Source organism: Bos taurus, chromosome 10 (assembly GCF_002263795.3).
Source record: "Bos taurus isolate L1 Dominette 01449 registration number 42190680 breed Hereford chromosome 10, ARS-UCD2.0, whole genome shotgun sequence".
Lineage (NCBI taxonomy): Eukaryota > Metazoa > Chordata > Mammalia > Artiodactyla > Bovidae > Bos > Bos taurus.
This window is the reverse complement of record NC_037337.1, coordinates 51,871,202-51,880,056: the sequence shown is the minus strand read 5'-3', so window position 1 is coordinate 51,880,056 and position 8,855 is coordinate 51,871,202.

Here is an 8,855-nt window from a genome sequence, read left to right as displayed (position 1 = left end):
AAACCAAGGCAGAGGGAACGGTATAGATCTATGTGATTTTATTTTAGAAATAAGAAATAAATGAACTAAGCACTTGATTTAAAATCTTATGAAGAATGTCAGCGTAAGAGGAAATATAAAAAAATGACAGATATAAACTAAAAAATAGAAAATTGGTAGAAGTAAATTTAAATGTTCATTCTCTGAAAAGAGTATAAGATATATTAAAACCCTTGTAAATATAATAAATAAAAGGTATTAGTCAATAAAATTAAAAGACTGGTGATTTAAAAACTGATACAATGGATTTAAAAATATAAATCATTGAAGTCACAACTTAGGATAATCAATTTGAATTGTTTAGCTAAATGGACAATACAAATACAAAATGAAAAGTTAGCAATACAAAAAACATGAAAATACTGATGGAGAAGGAAATTGAGAAAGTTGTTAAGAATTATGTCATTCACCAAAAGAACTATGGCCTAAACAAATATTCTGAATAATATTTCTATGAGTCAACAAACAGATTTTCCAAATCACAGAGAAACAAGACCTGATACTTAGTTCATTCTAAGAGATAAGTATCATCCTCATCCACGGATTTGTGAAAAATATCACACAAGCACACTCACACATAAATCAGGCTTAGGATTGTAAATATGCACAGTATCAATTCCAATACAACTAGTTTGAAAAAATTAGGAGCAGACTCAGGAGGATAGCAGGCACATAGCAGATTTTTTAAAAATAGTTGTTGAATAAGTGAATAAATGAATGCATGGGAACACACTGAATGAAGAAATTAATGTAGTCATTTAGCATTACCTCAGTAATATCAATAACCTCAGATACGCAGATGATACTACCCTTAAGGCAGAAAGCAAAGAGGAACTAAAGAGCCTCTTGATGAAAATGAAAGAGGAAAGTGGAAAAGCAGGCTTAAAACTCAACATACAAAAAACTAAGATCGTGGCATTCAGTCCCATCACTTCATAACCAATAGATGGAGAAACAATGGAAACAGTGACAGACTTTATTTTCTAGGGCTCCAAAATCACTGCAGGTGGTGACTGCAGCCATGAAATTAAAAGATGATTTCTCCTTGGAAGAAAAGCTGCAATGAACCTAAACAGCATATGAAAAAGCAGAGACATTACTTTGTCGACAAAGGTCTGTCTAGTCAAAGCTATGGTTTTTCCAGTAGTCATGTATGGATGTGAGAGTTGAACCATAAAGAAAGCTGAGCACCAAAGAATTGATACTTTAGAACTGTGGTGTTGGAGAAGACCTCTGAGAGTCCCTTGGGCTCTTGAGCCAGTCCATCCTAAAGCAAATCAATCCTGAATATTTATTGGAAGGACTGACGCTGAAGCTAAAGCTCCAATACTTTGGCTACCTGATGCAAAGAACTGACTCATTGGAAAACACCCTGATGCTGGGAAAGATTGGAGATGGGAGGAGAAGGGGACGACAGAGGATGAGATGGTTGGATGGCATCACTGATTCAATGGACATGGGTTTGAGCAAGCTCTGGGAGTTGGTGATGGACAGGGAGTGCTGCAGTCTATGGGGTCACAAAGAGTCAGACTCAACTGATCGACTGAACTGAACTGATTTACCATTATAAATTAGGTCTAATAAGGGCATGCAGTGTCAGACTTTATTTTTGGGGGCTCCAAAATCACTGCAGATGGTGACTGCAGCCATGAAATTAAAAGACGCTTACTCCTTGAAGGAAAATTATGACCAACCTAGGTAGTATATTCAAAAGCAGAGACATTATTTTGCCAACAAAGGTCCATCTAGTCAAGGCTATGGTCTTTCCAGTGGTCATGTATGGATGTGAGAATTGGACTGTGAAGAAAGCTGAGGGCCGAAGAATTGATGCTTTTGAACTGTGGTGTTGGAGAAGACTCTTGAGAGTCCCTTGGACTGCAAGGAGATCCAACCAGTCCATTCTGAAGGAGATCAGCCCTGGGATTTCTTTGGAAGGAATGATGCTAAAGCTGAAACTCCAGTACTTTGGCCACCTCATGCAAAGAGTTGACTCGTTGGAAGAGACTCTGATGCTGGGAGGGATTGGCGGCAGGAGGAGAAGGGGACGACAGAGGATGAGATGGCTGGATGGCATCACCGACTCGATGGATGTGAGTCTGAGTGAACTCCAGGAGTTGGTGATGGACAGGTAGGCCTGGTGTGTTGCAATTCATGGGGTCGCAAAGAGTCGGACACGACTGAGTGACTGAACTGAACTGAACTGACTGAATAAGGGCATGCAAGGCAGGAATGTCTTGTGCATATCACTTATCTGCTTTTACTGAACATCACATCAGGCCCAATGAGCATAGGCAGAAAAATCATTTTTAGCTGAATTTAGAGACTGCAGCTGTAGCAAGAACCCTTGCTGACCAATAAAGTAAATTCTAGGAATGCAAAAATTGTGACAAATCACAGAATACCTTTGTATTGTTTTAAGCTACAGGCACTAGGAAAGCATCCTGTGAGAAGGGCATTCTTATCACTCCCTTTCCTCCTAAAATAGGAGATAAAAATCCCCATGTGGAAGATGGCTTCCCAGTAACAGGAGAAAAGAAACATTTTTCAATGGGGAATCAAAACCAAGAGAATCCTGTACTAACAGACCCTGTTAAAATAATTTTTATCTGCCTTTAGCCTCTCTATATGATTCACTTTTCCACAATTGCCTCTCTTTGTTCAAGCCAGTATAAAAGCTTGTAAGTTTCAGAATTTCTTTGGGTCTTATAAGGGCTCCCATTGTCACATAATACTTGGATAAATTTGTATACTTTTCTCTTATTAGTCTATCTTCAGTTCAGTTCAGTTGCTCAGTCATGTACGACTCTTTGAGACCCCATGAACCACAGCATGCCATGCCTTCCTGTCTATCACCAACTCCCGGAGCCCACCCAAACCCATGTCCATTGTGTCATGATGCCATCCAACCATCTCATCCTCTGTCATCCCCTTCTCCTCCTGCCTTCAATCTTTTCCAGCATCAGGGTCTTTTCAAATGAATCAGCTGTTTGCATCAGGTGGCCAAAGGATTGGAGTTTCAGCTTCAACATCAGTCCCTCCAACAAACACCCAAGACTGATCTCCTTTAGGATGGACTGCTTGGATCTCCTTGCAGTCCAAGGGACTCTCAAGAGTCTTCTCCAACACCACAGTTCAAAAGCATCAATTCTTTGGCGCTCAGCTTTTTTTATAGTCCAACTCTCACATACATATATGACCACTGGAAAAACCATAGCCTTGACTAGACGGACCTTTGTTGACAAAGTAATGTCTCTGCTTTGCAATATGCTGTCTAGGCTGATCATAAGTGTCCTTCCAAGGAGTAAGTGTCTTTTACTTTCATGGCTGCAATCACCATCTGTAGTGATTTTGGAGCCCAGAAAAATAAAGTCAGCCACTGTTTCCACTGTTTCCCCATCTATTTGCCATGAAGTGATGGGGTTGGATGCTATGATCTTAGTTTTCTGAATGTTGAGCTTTAAGCCAACTTTTTCACTCTCCTCTTTCACTTTCATCAAGAGGCTCTTTAGTTCTTCTTCACTTTCTGCCATAAGGGTGGTGTCATCTGCATATCTGAGGTTATTGATATTTCTCCCGCCAATCTTGATCTTATATCAGTTTAATTATTAGGCCTTGCCAAAATACCCTAAGAGTATAAAGGTAAGAATTTACCTCTTCTACAGAATGTTCCTGAAGGAAAACCCTGATGAATCTGACTACATGAAAATTTTACTCATGTAAAAATTCAACTCATGTTGAAAATTCTATTCAACAAAAGGCATCATAAGCAATATGAAAAGATAATGCAAATGGGGAGAAGATATTTTTCTTACTGAAAAACACTAATGAACTAATAGAAAGATGGATAAAAGATATGAACAAGCAATGTATAGCAGAGGAAATTTGAATGACCAACGGCACATATAAAACTATGCTCAACCTTAGCAGTAATCAGAAAGATGAAAATTAAAACAATGAGATACCATTTTATATCCATCAAACTGGTAGAGATTAAATAATCCAGTACTATCAAGTACTGGTGATGATGTGGAAAAATGGGAGAAATATTCAATTTTGTTGATGATGTATTCATTGGAACAACCATTTTGGAGAATAAATTGTCAACATCTAGCAACACTGAAGACACACATGTCTCACAAGACCTCAATTTCACTCTGCTAAGAGTAAACCCTGGAAGTTCACTTGTAGAAGATGAAAGCCCATTGCAACATTGCTTGTAACAGCAAAAAATAAGCACAAATTAAACCACACAAATATCCATCAACAGAATGAACAAATTGTGATATACATTGAGACTATTTACACCAATTTTATCAGTAGAGGTAAATCCCAAAAATAAAATGAAAAAACAAGTTATAGATAGTATAATAATTTCTAAACATATAAAATAATGCTATATATTTATAACCATATACTTATGCTGCAAACATATACAAATAAAGATGAGAATTATAGGTACCAATTCAGGATGGAGTTGCCTTTCAGGAGAAAATGAAATTAGGTTAGGGTAGAGAGGTAATGGCACCCCACTCCAGTACTCTTGCCTGGAAAATCCCATGGACGGAGGAGCCTGGTAAGCTGTAGTCCATGGGGTCGCTAAGAGTCGGACACGACTGAGCAACTTCATTTTCACTTTTCACTTTCATGCACTGGAGAAGGAAATGGCAACCCACTCCAGTGTTCCTGCCTGGAGAATCCCAGGGACGGGCGAGCCTGGTGAGCTGCCGTCTGTGGGGTCGCACAGAGTCGGACACAACTGAAGCGACTTAGCAGTAGCAGTAGCAGTAGAGAGGTATACATGTATTCTATTTTTTAATAAAAATAAGAAGCATACACAGCAAAATATTAGGATTTTCAAGGTGCTACTCACAAACATTCAGTATTTGTCTAAAGTGGCCATCTCTGGATGGTGAAATTATGGATCCTTTTCACCATGTTTTTATTTTTGCTCTTACTGTCCTTATTTTTCAATAATCAACATTTATTGGTTTTTAGAACAGAAAAAGTAATTAAAAGTAAAACATTCACCAAAATAAGCTTTGGTTGATTGAAGATTTAAATATAAAATCTAATTATAGAACTTGCAGAAAATTGAAAAACAAAAATGTTTATCACCTCTCTTTGGAGAAGGAAATGGCAACCCACTTCAGTATTCTTGCCTGGGAAATCCCATGGATGAAGGAGCCTGGTGGGCTAAGGTCCACGGGGTCGCAAAGAGTCGGACACGACTAAGCAGCTAACACACCTACCGCCTCTCTGGGGGAATTTTAACTTTCTCAGTTTTGAGGCTATTTAAATAATTGCACTATAAGAATTAGCATTACTGAAGATTTTTTTAAATGGAAAATATTTTTATCAAACATTACAAAGAATTAAGATCTATCAAAGCCAGCTGATTCAAATTTGTAAGATAAATGTCAAGATTCCAAAAGGCAAATAGGTAAAAGACAGGGCCATTCTCATAAGGGAAATACAATTAGTAGACAAACAGTGGTAATGTGTTAGAGCTCACTAGAAATCAAAGAAATGTAAATGAAAGCATTCTGAAGATTACAATTTACATATTCTAAAAGAACAAAAAAAAAATGTTGAATGCTAATATACAATGATGGTGAAGTTGTCCAGAAATCAATTCATATAGTCATTTACAGACTCTTGTTCCCACTCTTTAGCAAGAAATGTTACCACTAAGAACTTGTTCTTAAGAAATAATTCTGTAAAAGCAGAAAGGTCCCTCCTCACTGTCCTGACTTCTAAATGCTGAAACTCCCAGAGCTTATCCCCTTGACATCTTCTCTTTTCCATCCACATGCATTGCTCAGAGGATCTCACCTGTATACCCAACCTCTCTCCTCATGGGTCTCCAGGGAGAAAGCAGACCCAAGCAGTAATTTTCCTGGGGAATGGGTTGGGGGAGGGGGGGTAGATAAAGGCAGTTCAGGGTCTCAGAATTCAGTTAAGGAAGGGGCAGTGAAGACAGGAGGGGCCAGCAAAGAGAGTCAGAGAGACAACTAACGCAAGCTTCATTGCAATATTAATTCCTTACCTCATGCGAAGAGTTGACTCATTGGAAAAGATCCTGATGCTGGGAGGGATTGGGGGCAGGAGGCAAAGGGGATGACAGAGGGTGAGATGGCTAGATGGCATCACCAACTTGATGGACATGAGTCTGAGTAGACTCTGGGAGTTAGTGATGGACAGGGAGGCCTAGCGTGCTGAGATTCATGGGGTCGCAAAGAGTCGGACATGACTGAGTGACTGAACTGAACTGAACTGAACCATGTTAATAACTGGAGGAGGGCATGGTAACCCACTCCGGTATTCTTGCCTGGGAAATCCCATGGACAGAGGAGCCTGGTTGGCTACAGTCCATAGGGCCACAAAGAGTCAGTCACAACTGAAGTGATTTAGCATGCACGCACCTGGTTAATAACTAAGTGTGTCAGGCTTTACACTAAGGAGTAGGGGTGAGGTCCCCAGTACTTCCCGCATTGCAGTAGCCCTCAGTTCTCCTGCAGTCCACTAGATCTCAGCTGCCCTTGACCCCCACCTCCTAAGTCTGCAGGAATTATTTTTGCAAGGTAGCCCATTCATGTTTTGCCTTCCTCTCTGAAGCCCATGTTGGGGAGCAAAATTTGCCATTCCAAAACATCTCTTTGGCAGGCGGATTATTTTGAGCTCAAAACAATCAAAGCCCAAAAGACTCAGGAAGAAATTGTGACCTTATCCCTAACTACCTATAAGAATTTAGATAGGTGCCCTGTTTCCAGAATAGAGCTAACACCAGAGACCTCTGCAAAGAATATGGGTTAGCACTAGTGGGAAAGCTCAGCAGGAACTAGAGATCAGAGTCCATTCTGTGTCCATTGTCTCTATGGTCCAGTAAATGACTGTTTAACAAATGTTGCTTTTTTAACCTTCACGTGAATTGCATCCCTCTGCTTTGAAGCCCCAAACCACTATCCCAACATCCTCATGTGTCTTTAGCTGAAGATGGTATTTAAGGTAAGGGCTTTGGCCATTTTGGCAAGTTACTCAGTTTTCCTGGATCTCTCCAGTGTTATTAAACTTTTGTTTCATTTTTCTCCTATTAATCTGCTTCATGTCATTTTAATTCTTAGACCAGCCAGAAGAACCTAGAAGGGTAGAGGAAAATTTCTTCCTCTTCAATACTCATAAACCACTTAGAGTGGGCATTTCAGCATTCCCTCTTTGCCTTCTAAGAGAGTCCTGACCTGCTAGGAACCAGACCTTTCCCTCTGCTGGTGGCTGCTAGCTGCCCTGTGGTAATCATAAGTATCCTGCTCTGAGGTCAGGAAGCAGAACCGCTTGGACCCCCAAGTCTGCTAAAATTTCTATGTTCCACAAACACACTCACCTTCTCAACATCCCAGCCTGGGGTCTCTACTTCATGTGGGTTCTTTTATTGCTTAAGAATGTTTAGATATTTACCATCCTTCATTTTCACGACCTTGTGAGGTTGGAATCACAGCTTTCATTATTCTCATTGTAGTAAAGTCATAACTTACCCAAGGCAGAACTGGACTCAAACCCAGATCTTCTACCCTCAAATCCACATCCCTCTCTGTGGCATATAACCAAAAGTGGGTACTGCTACACATAATGACAGGCTTTCCACTTTCTTCCTGTTTATACATTGCTTGTGAAAAAATGGACAAGGGAAGTTACTTTTCTATCAAGAGCTAAAACAAGCAGTTTTGCTCTATCAGAGATGATATGATAGCAAAAAAAAATAAAAGAATCCCTAGAGACAAGAAGCCCTGTGTAAATCTGACTGTGTTCTCCTAGCCCCGAGATTCCAATTACACACCGGCTGACCTCGGAGATCTAATCTTCACTGTTTCCTAAGGCATCGATATGATGGTTCACTCTCCCAAAATCCCCGCCCTCCACTCAGCCTGACAGTCAGATTAAATGATAGAGGAGTGGAATTGTAGACTGAAAAATGGCTCTCTTGGGGATATCACTCCAGTAGCCATGCATTCAAAGGAAGCTTAGACACAGAAGTATTTTCCTTCTCCTTTCCTTGAAATTAACCTAGAGGTAAAATCCTAACCCAACCTGGTTCACTCATATCAAGCGCTTACTGGAGAGTCTTGTTTTCTGCAAATCTCAAGCTGCTAAGGAAAGGGGGGGACGCCTGTGGGCCTCACCTGAATAAACTGGCAGTTTCTCAGGGCATGAGAACTGAAATTGGGGCTGATGGCATTGGAACTGTCCTGTTGGGCCCATAATTGTTCTCCTGCCAGGTGTCATTCAAGCCAGTGGAAGGAGATTGACTTTGGTTCAGAAGCAAAGAAAGGCAGAGGAGTAAGAGCTCCTGCTGCAGAGTCCGTGCTGTCCCAGACAAGCCTGAGCGTGGGCTGCTTTCTAGGAATCTCCTCAGCAATGGCGGGGCAAGGAGCTCACGAGAGCAAGGATCTCGCGAGGCTGGCCCAGGGTGTGCAGCGCACCTCCCCAGGTGCAGCATCTCTGCACACGGCCTACCACTGCCACCATCTTGAATTGCAGTGCTGTGTGCAGCACCTCTGCACGCACCCCAGAGCTGAGGTGTCAGGCACTACAGCCATTTCACACTAAGGATTCTGGTCTGAAGGGCTGGGTTCCAGGCCTCTGCACATGACCCCCTTTGAGCAAGTAAAGCTAGACTAAGCACAGAGGAAAAGAAAAAAAAGAAAAAAGAAAGAGTAGACTTTGTTACCCAGATTCTGTTTTTATTTCTCGGGACTTGTTAATGGCTTTGCTGGTGACAATGGGGTCAAATCCACATAGGTATTCTGACCCAGAGACATCCA